The sequence below is a fragment of the Filicampus tigris genome, chromosome 2, assembly GCF_054856515.1.
Source record: "Filicampus tigris isolate MCC_2025a chromosome 2, RoL_Ftig_1.0, whole genome shotgun sequence".
Lineage (NCBI taxonomy): Eukaryota > Metazoa > Chordata > Actinopteri > Syngnathiformes > Syngnathidae > Filicampus > Filicampus tigris.
Genome location: NC_141218.1, coordinates 39,730,243 through 39,749,492, shown reverse-complemented (window position 1 = coordinate 39,749,492; position 19,250 = coordinate 39,730,243). Strand labels below are relative to the sequence as shown.

Here is a 19,250-nt window from a genome sequence, read left to right as displayed (position 1 = left end):
TTTAAATGATCAAAATTATTATTTTCAACACTTATCTACGAGTCGAAATTCGGCAGGGCGCCTGAAAAATATGACCACGGAAGGTGTGCTTTTGGAGGATAGCCAAAGCGGAGGAGTCGGCCCCTTCGGTTGGAGCACCGCACTGCGAATCAATGCTGCCAAATCCAAACCACAGGTTGTAGATGCATATTTACAAGTGTATCTAGCATAAATACACGTGCCGAAGCAGAAAGTAACATTCATTTCAGTATACAAGTTACGCCTGTCAAGAAAGGCACACGAAGAGCACAGGGGACAGCGCAGCCACACACGTCGTTTTAAGGCACAAAACAACAAATTGTCTATGAAGGAAGGGCTTTACAACCATATTTGGGGGAGGGTAGGTTCCCCTGAGCGGCTTAAAATGATGAAAATTATTATTTTCAACACTTATCTACGAGTCGAAATTCGGCTGGGAGCCTGAAAAATATGACCACGGAAGGTGTGCTTTTGGAGGATAGCCAAAGCGAGGAGTCGGCCCCTTCGGTTGGAGCACTGCACTGCGAATCAATGCTGCTAAATCCAAACCACAGGTTGTAAATGCATATTTACAAGTGTATCTAGCATAAATACACGTGCCGAAGCAGAGAGTGACATTAATTTCACTATACAAGTCACGCCTGTCATGAAAGGCACATGAAGAGCACAGGGGACAGCGCAGCCACACACGTCGTTTTAAGGCACAAAACAACAACTTGTCTATGAAGTAAGGAGTTTACAACTATATTTGGGGGCGGGGAAATTCCCCTGAGTGGTTTAAATTGATGAAAATTGTAATTTTCAACACTTTTCTCCGAGTCAAAATTCGGCGGGTTGCCTGAAAAATATGACCGAGGAAGGTGTGCTTTTGGCGGATAGCCAAAGCGGAGGAGTCGGCCCCTTCGGTTGGAGCACCGCACTGCGAATCAATGCTGCCAAATCCAAACCACAGGTTGTAGATGCATATTTACAAGTGTATCTAGCATAAATACACGTGCCGAAGCAGAAAGTAACATTCATTTCAGTATACAAGTTACGCTTGTCAAGAAAGGCACACGAAGAGCATGGGGGACAGCGCAGCCACACACGTCGTTTTAAGGCACAAAACAACAAATTGTCAATGAAGTAAGGGCTTTACAACCATATTTGGGGGAGGGTAACTTCCCCTGAGTGGTTTAAAGTGATGAAAATTATAATTTTCAACACTTATCTACGAGTCAAATTTTTGCGGGTCGCCTGAAAAATATGACCGAGGAAGGTGTGCTTTTGGCGAATAGCCAAAGCGGAGGAGTCGGCCCCTTCGGTTGGAGCACTGCACTGGGAATCAATGCTGCCAAATCCAAACCACAGGTTGTAGATGCATATTTACAAGTGTATCTAGCATAAATACACGTGCCGAAGCAGAAAGTAATATTCATTTCAGTATACAAGTTACGCCTGTCAAGAAAGGCACACGAAGAGCACAGGGGACGGCACACCACACACGTCGTTTTAAGGCACAAAACAACAAATCGACTACGAAGTAAGGGCTTTACAACCATATCAGGGGGCGGGTAAGTTCCCCTGAGTGGCTTTAAATGATCAAAATTATTATTTTCAACACTTATCTACGAGTCGAAATTCGGCAGGGCGCCTGAAAAATATGACCACGGAAGGTGTGCTTTTGGAGGATAGCCAAAGCGGAGGAGTCGGCCCCTTCGGTTGGAGCACCGCACTGCGAATCAATGCTGCCAAATCCAAACCACAGGTTGTAGATGCATATTTACAAGTGTATCTAGCATAAATACACGTGCCGAAGCAGAAAGTAACATTCATTTCAGTATACAAGTTACGCCTGTCAAGAAAGGCACACGAAGAGCACAGGGGACAGCGCAGCCACACACGTCGTTTTAAGGCACAAAACAACAAATTGTCTATGAAGGAAGGGCTTTACAACCATATTTGGGGGAGGGTAGGTTCCCCTGAGCGGCTTAAAATGATGAAAATTATTATTTTCAACACTTATCTACGAGTCGAAATTCGGCTGGGAGCCTGAAAAATATGACCACGGAAGGTGTGCTTTTGGAGGATAGCCAAAGCGAGGAGTCGGCCCCTTCGGTTGGAGCACTGCACTGCGAATCAATGCTGCTAAATCCAAACCACAGGTTGTAAATGCATATTTACAAGTGTATCTAGCATAAATACACGTGCCGAAGCAGAGAGTGACATTAATTTCACTATACAAGTCACGCCTGTCATGAAAGGCACATGAAGAGCACAGGGGACAGCGCAGCCACACACGTTGTTTTAAGGCACAAAACAACAAATTGTCTATGAAGTAAGGAGTTTACAACCATATTTGGGGGCGGGCAAGTTCCCCTGAGTGACTTAAATTGATGAAAATTGTAATTTTCAACACTTTTCTCCGAGTCAAAATTCGGCGGGTTGCCTGAAAAATATGACCGAGGAAGGTGTGCTTTTGGCGGATAGCCAAAGCGGAGGAGTCGGCCCCTTCGGTTGGAGCACCGCACTGCGAATCAATGCTGCCAAATCCAAACCACAGGTTGTAGATGCATATTTACAAGTGTATCTAGCATAAATACACGTGCCGAAGCAGAAAGTAACATTCATTTCAGTATACAAGTTACGCTTGTCAAGAAAGGCACACGAAGAGCATGGGGGATAGCGCAGCCACACACGTCGTTTTAAGGCACAAAACAACAAATTGTCAATGAAGTAAGGGCTTTACAACCATATTTGGGGGAGGGTAACTTACCCTGAGTGGTTTAAAGTGATGAAAATTATAATTTTCAACACTTATCTACGAGTCAAATTTCGGCGGGTCGCCTGAAAAATATGACCGAGGAAGGTGTGCTTTTGGCGAATAGCCAAAGCGGAGGAGTCGGCCCCTTCGGTTGGAGCACCGCACTGCGAATCAATGCTGCCAAATCCAAACCACAGGTTGTAGATGCATATTTACAAGTGTATCTAGCATAAATACACGTGCCGAAGCAGAAAGTAATATTCATTTCAGTATACAAGTTACGCCTGTCAAGAAAGGCACACGAAGAGCACAGGGGACGGCACACCACACACGTCGTTTTAAGGCACAAAACAACAAATCGTCGACGAAGTAAGGGCTTTACAACCATATCAGGGGGCGGGTAAGTTCCCCTGAGTGGCTTTAAATGATCAAAATTATTATTTTCAACACTTATCTACGAGTCGAAATTCGGCAGGGCGCCTGAAAAATATGACCACGGAAGGTGTGCTTTTGGAGGATAGCCAAAGCGGAGGAGTCGGCCCCTTCGGTTGGAGCACCGCACTGCGAATCAATGCTGCCAAATCCAAACCACAGGTTGTAGATGCATATTTACAAGTGTATCTAGCATAAATACACGTGCCGAAGCAGAAAGTAACATTCATTTCAGTATACAAGTTACGCCCGTCAAGAAAGGCACACGAAGAGCACTGGGGACAGCGCAGCCACACACGTCGTTTTAAGGCACAAAACAACAAATTGTCTATGAAGGAAGGGCTTTACAACCATATTTGGGGGAGGGTAAGTTCCCCTGAGCGGCTTAAAATGATGAAAATTATTATTTTCAACACTTATCTACGAGTCGAAATTCGGCCGGGCGCCTGAAAAATATGACCACGGAAGGTGTGCTTTTGGAGGATAGCCAAAGCGGAGGAGTGGGACCCTTCGGTTGGAGCACTGCACTGCGAATCAATGCTGCTAAATCCAAACCACAGGTTGTAGATGCATATTTACAAGTGTATCTAGCATAAATACACGTGCCGAAGCAGAGAGTGACATTAATTTCACTATACGTCACGCCTGTCATGAAAGGCACATGAAGAGCACAGGGGACAGCGCAGCCACACACGTTGTTTTAAGGCACAAAACAACAAATTGTCTATGAAGTAAGGAGTTTACAACCATATTTGGGGGCGGGCAAGTTCCCCTGAGTGGCTTAAATTGATGAAAATTGTAATTTTCAACACTTTTCTCCGAGTCGAAATTCGGCGGGTAGCCTGAAAAATATGACCGAGAAAAATGTGCTTTTGGTGTATAGCTAAGGCGGAAGAGTCGGCCCCTGCGGTTGGAGCTCCGCACTGCGAATCAATGCTGCAAAATCCAAACCACAGGTTGTAGATACATATTTACAAGTGTATCTAGCATAAATACACGTGCCGAAGCAGAAAGTAACATTCATTTCAGTATACAAGTTACGCTTGTCAAGAAAGGCACACGAAGAGCATGGGGGACAGCGCAGCCACACACGTCGTTTTAAGGCACAAAACAACAAATTGTCAATGAAGTAAAGGCTTTACAACCATATTTGGGGGAGGGTAACTTCCCCTAAGTGGTTTAAAGTGATGAAAATTATCATTTTCAACACTTATCTACGAGTCGAAATTCGGCGGGTCGCCTGAAAAATATGAACGAGGAAGGTGTGCTTTTGGCGGATAGTCAAAGCGGAGGAGTCGGCCCCTACGGTTGGAGCACCGCACTGTGAATCACGGCTGCCCAATCCAAACTAAAGGTTGTAGATGCGTATTTACAAGTGTATCTAGCATAAATATACGTGCCGAAGGAAAATGTGACATTCATTTCAGTATACAAGTTACGCCTGTCAAGAAAGGCACACAAAGAGCACAGGGGACAGCGCAGACACACACGCCGTTTTAAGGCACAAAACAACAAATTGTTGATGAAGTAAGGGCTTTACAACCATATTTGGGGGAGGGTAAGTTCCCCTGAGTGGCTTAAAATGATGAAAATTATAATTTTCAACACTCATCAACGAGTCGAAATTCGGCGGGGCGCCTGAAAAATATGAACGAGGAAGGTGTGCTTTTGGCCTATAGCCAAAGCGGAGGAGTCGGCCCCTACGGTTGGAGCACTGCACTGTGAATCACGACTGACCAACCCAAACCAAAGGTTTTAGATGCATATTTACAAGTGTGTCTTGCATAATTATACGTGCCGAAGTCGAAAGTGACATAAATTTCACTATACAAGTCACGCCTGTCATGAAAGGCACACGAAGAGCACAGGGGACAGCGCAGCCACACACGTCGTTTTAAGGCACAAAACAACAACTTGTCTATGAAGTAAGGAGTTTACAACTATATTTGGGGGCGGGGAAATTCCCCTGAGTGGTTTAAATTGATGAAAATTGTAATTTTCAACACTTTTCTCCGAGTCGAAATTCGGCGGGTAGCCTGAAAAATATGACCGAGAAAAATGTGCTTTTGGTGTATAGCTAAGGCGGAAGAGTCGGCCCCTGCGGTTGGAGCTCCGCACTGCGAATCAATGCTGCAAAATCCAAACCACAGGTTGTAGATACATATTTACAAGTGTATCTAGCATAAATACACGTGCCGAAGCAGAAAGTAACATTCATTTCAGTATACAAGTTACGCTTGTCAAGAAAGGCACACGAAGAGCATGGGGGACAGCGCAGCCACACACGTCGTTTTAAGGCACAAAACAACAAATTGTCAATGAAGTAAGGGATTTACAACCATATTTGGGGGAGGGTAACTTCCCCTGAGTGGTTTAAAGTTATGAAAATTATCATTTTCAACACTTATCTACGAGTCGAAATTCGGCGGGTCGCCTGAAAAATATGACCGAGAAAGGTGTGCTTTTAACGGACAGCCAGGCGGAGGAGTCGGCCCCTACGGTTGGAGCTCCGCACTGTGAATCACAGCTGCCAAATCCAAACTAAAGGTTTTAGATGCATATTTACAAGTGTATCTAGCAATTATACACGCTCCGAAGCAGAAAGTGACATTCAATTCTGTGTTCACGTAACCACTATCAAATTAACAGCACGTGGCCATACTGTCACTTTCAGGCGCTGAAACGCTCATTTTGGACATAAAAAAACAAAAGGCTGCCAAATCGAAACCAAAGGCTGTAGCTGAATATTTACACGTGTATTTAGCATAAATACACGCTTAGAAGCAGAAAGTGACATTAATTTTAGCGTACACGTAACCCCTATATAAATAACTGCATGTGGCCAAACTGTAATTTTCAGGCGCTGAAACGCTCATTTTGGACATAAAAAAGAAAAAAATGCCAAATCCAAACCAAAGGCTGTAGATGCATATTTACAAGTGTATCTAGCAATTATACACGCTCCGAAGCAGAAAGTGACATTCATTTCTGTGTTCACGTAACCACTTTCAAATTAACAGCACTTGGCCAAACTGTCACTTTCAGGCGCTGAAACGCTCATTTTGGACATAAAAAAACAAAAGGCTGGCAAATCTAAACCAAAGGCTGTAGATACATATTTACACGTTTATCTAGCATAAATACACGCTTAGAAGCAGAAAGTGACATTAATTTTAGCGTACACGTAACCCCTATATAAATAACTGCATGTGGCCAAACTGTAATTTTCAGGCGCTGAAACGCTCATTTTGGACATAAAAAAGAAAAAAATGCCAAATCCAATCCAAAGGCTGTAGATGCATATTTACAAGTGTATCTAGCATAAATTCACGCCTAGAAGCAGAAAATAACATTAGTTTTAGTGTACACGCAACCCTTATCAAAATAACGGCACTTGGCCAAACTGTGATTTTCAGCCGCTGAAACGCTCATTTTGGACATAAAAACCAAAAGGCTGGCAAATCTAAACCAAAGGCTGTAGATACATATGTACACATGTATCTAGCATAAATACACGTTCCAAAGCAGAAAATGACATTTATATCAGTGTACACGTAACCCAACTCCACGTGGCCAAACTGTCACTTTCAGGCGCTGAAACGCTCATTTTGGACATAAAAAAACAAAAGCATGCCAAATCAAAACCAAAGGCTGTAGATGCATATATACACCTGTATCTAGTATAAATAAACCTCTGAAAGCCTAAAATGACATTAATTTCAGTTTACACTTAACCCTTATCAAAATAACTGCACGTGGCCAAACTGTCACTTTCAGGCGCTGAAACGCTCATTTTGGACATAAAAAACCAAAAGGCTGCAAAATTCGAACCAAAGCCTGCAGATACATATTTACACGTTTATCTAACATAAATACACGTTTCAAAACCATAAAATGACAACAATTTCAGTGTGAACGTACCCCTTATCAAAATAACTGAACGTGGCCAAACTGTCATTTTCAGGAGCTGGAAAGCTCAAATTGGACATAAAAAACAAAAACCTAGTAAATCCAAACAAAAGGTGTTAGATTCATATCTACAAGTGTATGTAACATAAATAAATGCGCTGAAATGGAAAAAGACATTAATTTCAGTGTGCATGTAAACGACTCAAAAAAAGCCCAGGAAGAGCACAAGGGACAGCGCAGCCACACAGGTTGTTTTAAGCCACAAAACAACAAATTGTCGATGAAGTAAGGGCTTTACAACCATATCTGGGAGCGAACAAGTTTCCCTGAGTGGCTTACGTTGATGAAAATTATAATTTTCAACACTTTTCTTCGAGTCGAAATTCGGCGGGTCGCCTGAAAAATATGAACGAGAAAGGTGTGCTTTTGGCGGATAGCCAAAGCGGAGGAGTTAGCCCCTACGGTTGGAACTCGGCACTGTGAATCACTGCTGCCGAATCGAAATAACAGTTTGTACATGCATATTTACACGTGTATCTAGCAAAAATATACATGCCGAACCAAAGTGACATTAATGTCAGTATACAAGTAATGCTTTCAAGAAAGGAACACGAAGAGCACAGGGACAGCGCAGCCACACACGTCGTTTTAAGGCATAAAACAACAAATTGTCTATGAAGGAAGGGCTTTACAACCATATTTGGGGGCGGTCAAGTTCCCCTGAGTCTTTTAAAAGATGAAAATTATAATTTTCAACACTTTTCTCCGAGTCGAATTTCGGAGGGTCTCCTGAAAAATATGAACGAGAAAGGTGTGCTTTTGGCTTATAGCCAGGGCGGAGGAGTCGGCCCCTACGGTTGGAGCTCAGCACTGTCAATCACTGCTGCCAAATCCAAATCACAGTTTGTACATGCATATTTACACGTGTATCCATCATAAATATATGTGCCGAACCAGAAAGTGACATTAATTTCAATATACAAGTAACGCCTTCAAGAAAGGCACAGGAAGAGCACGGGGGAAAGCGCAGCCACACACGTCATTTAAGGCACAAAACAACAAATTGTCTATAAAGTAAGGACTTTACAACCATATTTGGGGATGGGCAAGTTCCCCTGAGTGGCTTAAATTGATGAAAATTGTAATTTTCAAAACTTTTCTCCGAGTCAAAATTTGGCGGGTCGCCTGCAAGATATGACAGAGAAAGGTGTGGTTTTGGTGGATAGCCAAGTGGAGGAGTCGGCCCCTGCGGTTGGAGCTCCGCACTGCGAATCAATGCTGCCAAATCCAAACCACAGGTTTTAATGCATATTTACAAGTGTATCTAGCATAAATATACGTGCCGAAGCAGAAAGTGACATTAATTTCAGTACACAAGTTACGCCTGTCAAGAAAGGCACACGAAGAGAATGGGGGACAGCGCAGCCACACACGTCGTTTTAAGGCACAAAACAACAAATTGTCAATGAAGTAAGGGCTTTACAACCATATTTGGGGGAGGGTAACTTCCCCTGAGTGGTTTAAAGTGATGAAAATTATAATTTTCAACACTTATCTACGAGTCGAAATTCGGCGGGTCGCCTGAAAAATATGAACGAGGAAGGTGTGCTTTTGGCGGATAGTCAAAGCGGAGGAGTCGGCCCCTACGGTTGGAGCACCGCACTGTGAATCACGGCTGCCCAATCCAAACCAAAGGTTGTAGATGCATATTTACAAGTGTATCTAGCATAAATATACGTGCCGAAGCTGAAAGTGACATTAATTTCACTATACAAGTCACGCCTGTCAAGAAAGGCACACGAAGAGCACAGGGGACACCGCAGCCACACACGGCGTTTTAAGGCACAAAACAACAAATTGTCTATGAAGAAAGGAGTTTACAACCATATTTGGGGGCGGGCAAGTTCCCCTGAGTGCCTTAAATTGATGAAATTTATAATTTTCAACACTTTTTTCCGAGTCGAAATTCGGCGGGTCGCCTGAAAAATATGAACAAGAAAGGTGTGCTTTTGGCGGATAGCCAAGGCGGAGGAGTCGGTTGGACGGTTGGAGCTCGGCACTGTGAATCACTGCTACCATATCCAAACCACAGGTTCTACATGCATATTTACAAGTGTATCTAGAATAAATCTAGCAAAAAGTGACAATAATTACACTATACAAGTAACGCCTGTCAAGAAAGGCACAGAAGAGCACAGGGGACAGCGCAGCCACACACGTCGTTTTAAGGCACAAAAAAAAAAATGTCTACGAAGTAAGGGCTTTACAACCATATTTTGGGGCGGGCAAGTTCCCCTGAGTGCCTTAAATTGATGAAAATGATCGTTTTCAACACTTTTTTCCGAGTTTAAATTCGGCGGGTCACCTGAAAAATATGACCGAGAAAGGTGTGCTTTTGGCGTATAGCCAAGGCGGAGGAGTCGGCCCCTACAGTTGGAGTTCCGCACTGTGAATCACAGCTGCCAAATTAAAACCAAAGGTTGTAGATGCATATTCACAAGTGTATCTATCAATTATACACGCTCCGAAGCAGAAAGTGACATTCATTTCTGTGTTCACGTAACCACTATCAAATTAACAGCACTTGGCCAAACTGTCACTTTCAGGCGCTGAAACGCTCATTTTGGACATAAAAAAAACAAAAGGCTGCCAAATCGAAACCAAAGGCTGTAGATGCATATTTACACGTGTATCTAGCATAAATACACGTCCCAAAACGAAAAATGACATTAATATCAATGTACACGTTACCCCAGTCCACGTGGTCAAACTGTCACTTTCAGGCGCTGAAACGCTCATTTTAGACATAAAAAAAAAAAGCTGCCAAGTCCAAACCAAAGGATTTAGATGCATATTTACACGTGTATCTAGCATAAATTCACGCCTATAAGCAGAAAATAACATTAATTTTAGTGTACACGTAACCCTTATCAAAATAACGGCACTTGGCCAAACTGTCATTTTCAGCCGCTGAAACAAACGCTCATTTTGGACATAAAAACCAAAAAGCTGGCAAATCTAAACCAAAGACTGTAGATGCATATTTATACATGTATCTAGCATAAATACACGTCCCTAAGCAAATGACATTAATATCAGTATACACGTAACCCCTATCAAAATAACTGCACGTGGCCAAACTGTCACTTTCAGGCGCTGAAACGCTCATTTTGGACATAAAAAAAAGAAAAGGCTGCCGAATCAAAACCAAAGGCTGTAGATGCATATTTACACGTGTATCTAGCATAAATAAACCTCTGAAAGCATAAAATGACATTAATTTCAGTTTACACGTAACCCCTATCAAAATAACTGCAGGTGGCCAAACTGTCACTTTCAGGCGCTGAAACGCTCATTTTGGACATAAAAAAACAAAAGGCAGCAAAATTCGAACCAAAGGCTGTAGATGCATATTTACACGTGTATCTAGCAGAAATAAACCTCTGAAAGCATAAATTGACATTAATTTCAGTTTACACGTAACCCCTATCAAAATAACTGCACGTCCAAACTGTCATTTTCAGGGTTGAAAAGCTCAAATTGGACATAAAAAACAAAAACCTACTAAATCCAAACAAAAGGTGCTAGGTTCATATCTACAAGTGTATCTAACATAAATAAATGCGCTGAAATGGAAAATGACATTAATTTCAGTGTACATTTAAATGACTCTGTCAAAAAGCCCAGGAAGAGCACAGGGGACAGCGCAGCCACAAACGTCGTTTTAAGCCACAAAACAACAAATTGTCGATGAAGTAAGGGCTTTACAACCATATCTGGGGGCGGGCAAGTTCCCCTGAGTGGTTTACGTTGATGAAAATTTTAATTTTCAAACTTTTCTCCGAGTCGAAATTCGGCGGGTCGCCTGAAAAATATGACCGAGAAAGGTGTGCTTTTGGCGGACAGCCAAGGCGGAGGAGTCGGCCCTATGGTTGGAGCTCGGCACTGTGAATCATTGCTGCCAAATCCAAACCACAGGTTGTACATGCATATTTACAAGTGTATCTAGCATAAACATACGTGCCGAAGCAGAAAGTGACATTCATTTCAGCATACAAGTTACGCCTGTCAAGAAAGGCACACGAAGAGCACAGGGAACGGCGCAGCCACACACGTCGTTTTAAGGCACAAAACAACAAATTGTCGATGAATTAAGGGCTTTACAACCACATTTGGGGGAGGGTACTTCCCCTGAGTGGCTTAAAATGATGAAAATTATCGTTTTCAACACTTATCTACGAGTCGAAATTCGGCGGGGCGCCTGAAAAATATGACAAAGGAAGGTGTGCTTTTGGCGGATAGCCAAAGCGGAGGAGTCGGCCCCTTCGGTTGGAGCACCGCACTGCGAATCAATGCTGCCAAATCCAAACCACAGGTTGTAGATGCATATTTACAAGTGTATCTAGCATAAATACACGTGCCGAAGCAAAAAGTAACATTCATTTCAGTATACATGTTACGCCTGTCAAGAAAGGCCCACGAAGAGCACAGGGGACAGCGCAGCCACACGTCGTTTTAAGGCACAAAACAAAAAATTTTCGATGAAGTAAGGGCTTTACAACCATATTTGGGGGCGGGCAAGTTCCCTTGAGTGGCTTAAGTTGATGAAATTTAAAGTGAGTCAAAATGCGGCGGGTTGCCTGGAAAATATGACCGAGAAAGGTGTCCTTTTGGCGGATAGCCAAGGTGGAGCAGTCGGCCCCTCCGGTTGGAGCTCCGCCCTGCGCCCAGCTGCCAAATCCAAACCAAAGGTTGTAGATGCATATTTACAAGTGTATCTAGCAATTATACACGCTCCAAAGCAGAAAGTGACATTCATTTCTGTGTTCACGTAACCCCTATCAAAATAACTGCACGTGGCCAAACTGTCATTTTAAGGCGCTGAAACGCTCATTTTGGACAAAAAAAACCAAAAGGCAGCCAAATCAAAACCAAAGGCTGTAGATTCATATTTACACGTGTATCTAACATAAATAAACCTCTGAAAGCATAAAGTGACATTAATTACATTTTACACGTAATCCCTATCACAATTACTGCACGTGGCCAAACTGTCACTTTCAGGCGCTGAAACGCTCATTTTGGACATAAAAAAACCAAAAGGCTGCCAAATCAAATCCAGAGGCTGTAAATGCATATTTACACGTGAATCTAGCATAAATAAACCTCTGAAAGCATAAAATGACAATAATTTCAGTTTACACGTAACCCCTATCAAAATAACTGCACGTGGCCAAACAGTCACTTTAAGGCGCTGAAACGCTCATTTTGGACATAAAAACTAAAGGCTGGCGAATCTCAACCAAAGGCTTTAGATACATATGTACACATGTATCTAGCATAAATACACGTCCCGAAGCAAAAAATGACATTAATTTTAGTGTACACGTAACCCCTATCAAAATAACTGCACGTGGCCAAACTGTCATTTTAAGGCGCTGAAACGCTCATTTTGGACAAAAAAACTCAAAAGGCAGCCAAATCAAAACCAAAGGCTGTAGATTCATATTTACACGTGTATCTAACATAAATAAACCTCTGAAAGCATAAAGTGACATTAATTTCAGTTTACACGTAATCCCTATCACAATTACTGCACGTGGCCAAACTGTCACTTTCAGGCGCTGAAACGCTCATTTTGGACATAAAAAAAACAAAAGGCTGCCAAATCAAATCCAAAGGCTGTAGATGCATATTTACACGTGTATCTAGCATAAATAAACCTCTGAAAGCATAAAATGACAATAATTTCAGTTTACACGTAACCCCTATCAAAATAACTGCACGTGGCCAAACAGTCACTTTAAGGCGCTGAAACGCTCATTTTGGACATAAAAAAACAAAAGGCAGCCAAATCAAAACCAAAGGCTGTAGATGCATATTTACACGTGTATCTAGCATAAATAAACCTCTGATAGCATAAAATGACATTAATTTCAGTTTACACGTAACCCCTATCAAAATAACTGCACGTGGCCAAACTGTCACTTTCAGGCGCTGAAACGCTCATTTTGGACATAAAAAAACAAAAGGCAGCAAAATTCGAACCAATGGCTGTAGATACATATTTACACGTTTATCTAACATAAATACACGTTTCAAAGCAGAAAATGACAACAATTTCGGTGTAAACGTATCCCCTTCTCCACCTGCGCCCCCTGGTGAGCTCCTCAATGGACCCACTCCAGTTCGCATATCAGCCTGGCATCAGTGTGGATGATGCCATCATCTACCTCCTCCACACTTCACTCTCCCACCTGGCGAAGGCGGGGAGCACTGTGATGATCATGTTCTTTGATTTCTCCAGTGCTTTCAACACCATCCAGCCCACCCTACTGGGAGACAAGCTGGAGCGGGTGGGGGTGGCCCACCACCTCACCACATGGATCCAGGACTACCTCACAAACCGGCCACAGTATGTGAGGACACAGGACTGTGTGTCTGACGTGCTCCTCTGTAGCACGGGGGCCCCACAGGGAACTGTCTTGGCTCCCTTCCTGTTCACCCTCTACACTTCGGACTTCAACTACAACACCCCTACCTGTCACCTGCAGAAGTTCTCTGACGACTCTGCGATTGTCGGCCTCATCACAGGCGGAGATGATCGGGGGTACAGAGAACTTACTCAGGGTTTTGTGGACTGGTGCCAGCAGAACCGCCTCCTGATCAATGCGGGGAAATCCAAAGAAATGGTGGTGGATTTCGGTAGGCGCCAGCACTCTTCACCTGCACCAGTGAATATCCGGGGAACAGATGTTGAGAGAGTCTCAACTTACAAGTACCTGGGTGTTCATCTGAACAATAAACTGGACTGGTGCGACAACACAGACGCCCTCTATAGGAAGAGTCAGAGCAGACTCTTCCTACTCAGGAGACTGAGGTCTTTTGGGGTTCAGGGGACACTCCTCAGGAACTTTTATGACGGTGGTTGCATCGGTCACCTTCCAGGGAGTGGTCACCTGGGCAGGCGGCGTCTCGGCCCGGGACAAGAAGCGGCTGGACAAACTGGTCAGGAGGGCCGGCTCTGTCCTGGGCTGCTCCCTGGACTCTGTGGACTCGGTGGGGGACAGGAGGATGTTGGCCAAGCTGTCATCAATGCTGGACAACCCGGACCACCCCCTCCAGGGCACCCTAACAGCACTCCACAGCTCCTTCAGTGACAGACTGTTACACCCTCGCTGGCAAAGGAGAGATTCCGCCGTTCCTTCTTGCCTGCTGCTGTCAGACTCTTTAACAAGAACATTGTGTAGTCTCTACAAACTGGCGGACATTAGTGCAATTGTGCAGTCCTGCACCTGAGCTCATATCGTGCAATACCCAATATTCCCCACTACTGGTATACCGTGCAATACTCAACATTCCCCACTACTGTTAGTCTAGTTTTATTTTTATCCAATGCTGTCCCTTACATTTCACTACAGCACTGCAGCACTGTCACTTACTTAGAGTATTTTTTCCTCTGTACTATCTACAGGCCAAAATGAGTGTTCCTCATACTTTTTATGTAGATGTAGGTTGGTGTGTATATACATGTGTATATACACATGTTACTGCGTATATTTACATAGGTTTGATCCTAAATGTTTGCCGTCAATGTTATACATTAATGGCCACATTATGCCGCCGTCCCTGTGTGACCTATATCTTTGCTGCTGTAACAATGAAAATTTCCCCACTGTGGGATCAATAAAGGCATTCTTATCTTATCTTATCTTATCAAAATAACTGCACGTGGCCAAACTGTCATTTTCAGGAACTGAAAAGCTCATTTTGGACATAAAAAACAAAAACCTACTAAATCCAAACAAAAGGTGCTAGATTCATATCAACAAGTGTATTTAACATAAATAAAGTCGCTGAAATGGAAAATGACATTAATTTCAGTGTACATGTAAACGACTCAAAAAAAGCCCAGGAAGAGCACAAGGGACAGCGCAGCCACACACGTCGTTTTAAGGCACAAAACAACAAATTGTCGATGAAGTAAGGGCTTTACAACCATATTTGGGGGAGGGTAAGTTCCCCTGAGTGGCTTAAGTTGATGAAAATTATAATTTTCAACACATCTCCAAGTCTAAATTCGGCGGGGCGCCTGAAAAATATGACCGAGAACGGTGGGCTTTTGGCGGATAGCCAAGGCAGAGGAGTCGGTCCCTACGGTTGGTGCACCGCACTGTGAATCACTGCTGCCAAATCCAAATCACAGTTTGTACATGCATATTTTCAAGTGTATCTAGCATAAATATACGTGCCGAAGCAGAAAGTGACATTAATTTCAGTATAAAAGTAACGCCTTCAAGAAAGGCACACGAAGAGCACAGGGGACAGCGCAGCCACACACGTCGTTTTAAGGCACAAAAAAACAAATTGTCTATGAAGTAAGGACTTTACAACCATATTTGGGGGCGGGCATGTTCCCCTGAGTTGCTTAAGTTGATGAAAATTATAATTTTCAACACTTTTCGCCGAGTCAAAATTCGGCGGGTCGCCTGAAAAGTATGACCGAGAAAGGTGTGCTTTTGGCGGATAGCCAAGGCAGAGGAGTCGACCCCTGCGGTTGGAGCTCCACACTGTGAATCACTGCTGCCAAATCCAAACCACAGGTTGTAGATGCATATTTACAAGTGTATCTTGCATAAATATACGTGCCGAAGCAGAACGTGACATTAATTTCAGTATACAAGTAACACCTGTCAAAAAAGGCACACGAACAGCACATTGGACAGCGCAGCCACACACGTCGTTTTAAGCCACAAAACAACAAATTGTCAATGAAGTAAGGGCTTTACAACCATATTTGGGGGAGGGCAAGTTCCCCTGAGTGGCTTAAGTATATGAAAATTATAATTTTCAACACTTATCACCGAGTCGAAATTCGGCGGGGCGCCTGAAATATATGACCGAGAAAGGTGTGCTTTTGTCGGATAGCCAAGGCGGAGGAGTCGGCCCCTACTGTTGGAGCACCGCACTGTGAATCACGGCTGCCCAATCCAAACCAAAGGTTGTAGATGCATATTTACAAGTGTATCTAGCATTGATATACGTGCCGAAGCATAAAGTGACATTAATTTCAGTATACAAGTAACGCCTGTCAAGAAAGGCACACGAAGAGCACAGGGGACAGCGCAGCCACACACGTCGTTTTAAGGCTGTTAGGTTTAAGGTCTAAATCACGTTATTTACCCTAATTATCTGACTCCAAATTATTTACCATACATTTATTATTACAACCGACATTAACTTTAGCTTCACCTTACCTAACATCTATGCGTGCTCGTTCCGTAAGAGAGAAGACCAGAAAGCCAATCAGCCCAATCACCAAGATTTTATTCCTAACAACAAAAGCTAATACAGTATCGGGGGCTCGGTTCCCTATCAATACAGATCTGTGCGCTCGTGTTGCCATCAGAGAGCGACACCACACCCGAGTTGCCCCGAACAGTTATAAAAAACAATATGCAAATCGAACACACCAAAAACACTAGCATTTCATTAGTTACATGGTATCTGCAATATATTTCTTCAGATGCTGATTGGTTCTCTTTCCCCGCCGTCTCTGATGACGCCTTTTCTTGTGCACATGACTCGCTTGGTTGTAGCTCCTGAAAACACCAAGTTATCTGCATTACAAAAGGCCGGGGCCTTCAGAGAAACTGTGGCTCGCCTTTGTCTCCCTGTTTTTTCACTGGCGGCACCTGGTACCATCAAACCTCCCACACATTGTGTTCCTCTGATACATCCGCTCCCCTGATACTGCAACCTTGAACAGCTCTACTTCTACTCATTTGTAATACAACTTTGAATCATTAATAAATGGTTAAAATACATTTATATATCTTCACAAACTAATAATAAAACCCTTCACTAGCCATACATGTATATGTCTTCACAAACTAATAATAAAACCATTTCACTCCCTCTCATGACCTCATTTATGAGGCCATACCACATATTAATGTCTGTGTGCTGGATGTACTTACACTGCCGCTTCTAAAGTGATGTCGTAGGAGGGCCCCATGCTTGCATCCGCCTGTTGTACCAAGACATACTGTCCACTCGGAGGCAAGGGACCCACAGTTTTCTCAATCAACCTTACTGTGAGAGATCTAATACATGGAATGCAACAACAACCGCAGAGTACCATAATATCTGCAAAAATAGCAACAGCAAGCAAAATGGAAGCAATCAACCCTTTCCAACTACCAAACATTTTCATCCAAGTATCCCAAATACTATTGTCCACACCTGAATGTTCTTCCATCTTTTTATTGAGTGTCTGTAGTCCTTCAAGCGCTCTAGTCAGTCGTCCTCCTCGGGCAGTATTATTGGGTATAAATGTACAGCAGTTGTCGCCAAACATCCCACACACACCTTGTTTTTCTGCTAATATCATATCAAGGGCCATGCGATTTTGGAACGCCATAAGTGACGTGGCAGCCAATTGCTCATGTACTGCAGCCAATGATTCGTGCGTGTAGTTACCCAAACGCTGTACATTATAATGAACATAATTAATTCGGTCAACATTTTTATTTGGGAGTGATCCACACCAACACACTTTCGAATCCTGCTGACACCTGATTTACCAGTTTGTACTCGTCTGGAACCCCTCTTGGGACTCCTATTGCGTCAATGTAGGTCGGGTCATTGTTGTCCATCCACTCTGAGGATGCACGTCTATGTCGAGTAAATAAGTCCTTCATTGGTCCGTCCCAGGGATCGTCAATAGTCTGAAAATCAACAGGCATGACTGCCACAGGCATTATTAGGGACACTAAAGCACACACCCCTGTGGCATTCTTGGGAAGTCCATCATACAGTTTGTTCATTCCACACCACAACCACACATCAGCACGAGGCAACGGAGAGCCCGTCGTGAGATTTAAATGTGTCTGACACCAGGTAGAATTAATTTGCCCCACTGGTTCACCCTTTCCTTGTAATTTTAGACACATAAAATTTTGCTTCGCCACATGCTTATCAAACACTGGCTTATGTTTATCAGTCGTTGTCAGTGGATAGACTATATCATATTGTGTGCAATTACCAGTTAACCTAGATTGTGTGAGTAGCGGAACAACACATGTCTGATCAATTTCAGCCGGCACAATTTTAAGTAATACCCGTGCTCCCATGCATACCAAGCAATCCCCATTGGTAGTGTTCGCGGCTTGTTCCACCATTAACAGCCAATTGTTTGCAATTGCAATGACACCAGTCGTTACTTTAAACCAATCATCTACCGTTTTAACTACTTCAACTATTATTCCCTTACCTTTCGTATAAGTGCTCAATTTCGGACCCTCTGATGGTAACATTGTTTGATTTTCACAAATTATTATAGGAAAATGTGGATCTGGTCCAGACGAATATGCCCACAATAAGAAGGCCCAACAGGACTTATTGACCATAGTTTTAGGTCCTGATTGGGTGGGGTAATTGGATGATTACCCATAGCTACCACTAAATTCAATGTTTCCCCATTTTTCTTTAACGTCACCTTATTACGGTAGTACTTCGCCACTTGACTGTTACCTGGTGTCCAATAATCTCCCACCTGTGTTGTAATTAATGTTGCCCAACTTAGATCAATCATATGTCCTGTCAAATACCACCAACAACCTAAATATTGACGTCCCGTTACTGCTGATCGACTTTGAAACCCCTTCAACGTTGCTATAGGAATTTGCAAATGCGTGGTAGTATTAGGGCCCACAGTAACTCTAATAGAGTTATTATATGCCCATTTCACTATCCATGGTGTGAAATTTTGAATTCCCCTCTTTTGTCGCTTTGGAAACGGACAATTGTAGTCATATGGTTGAAATTTCCCGACTTTATCCTGTACACCTGTGTCTGACTGTATCCAATTAAGTGTATCCACATCCTCTCTCACTCGGTTACCTTGTTGGCACCATTACCTTGTTGGTTACCTTGTTGGCACCATGTTCCATTACAATACCAAATCGGGCCTTCCCAATCTTCCCAGGACGTATTTTGCCAAACTCAAACTTTGTTCCCCAATGATTCTTTTGCTTGCATTTTCATCCTGTCTCCAAAACGTATTCCCTCACTTGTCATTTCGTTTTCCACGGCCAATTTCCCAAACTCATTACCCGTACAATTATCATAGAATGCCCAAATTTCT

General features: G+C 43.2%; 1 pseudogene; it reads right to left on the bottom strand.

The window, feature by feature from the left end:
• Positions 1 to 17,443: 17,443 nt before the first annotated feature.
• Positions 17,444 to 18,531, bottom strand: LOC147152417 (uncharacterized; annotated as a pseudogene).
• Between the last annotated feature and the right edge of the window lie 719 nt (positions 18,532 to 19,250).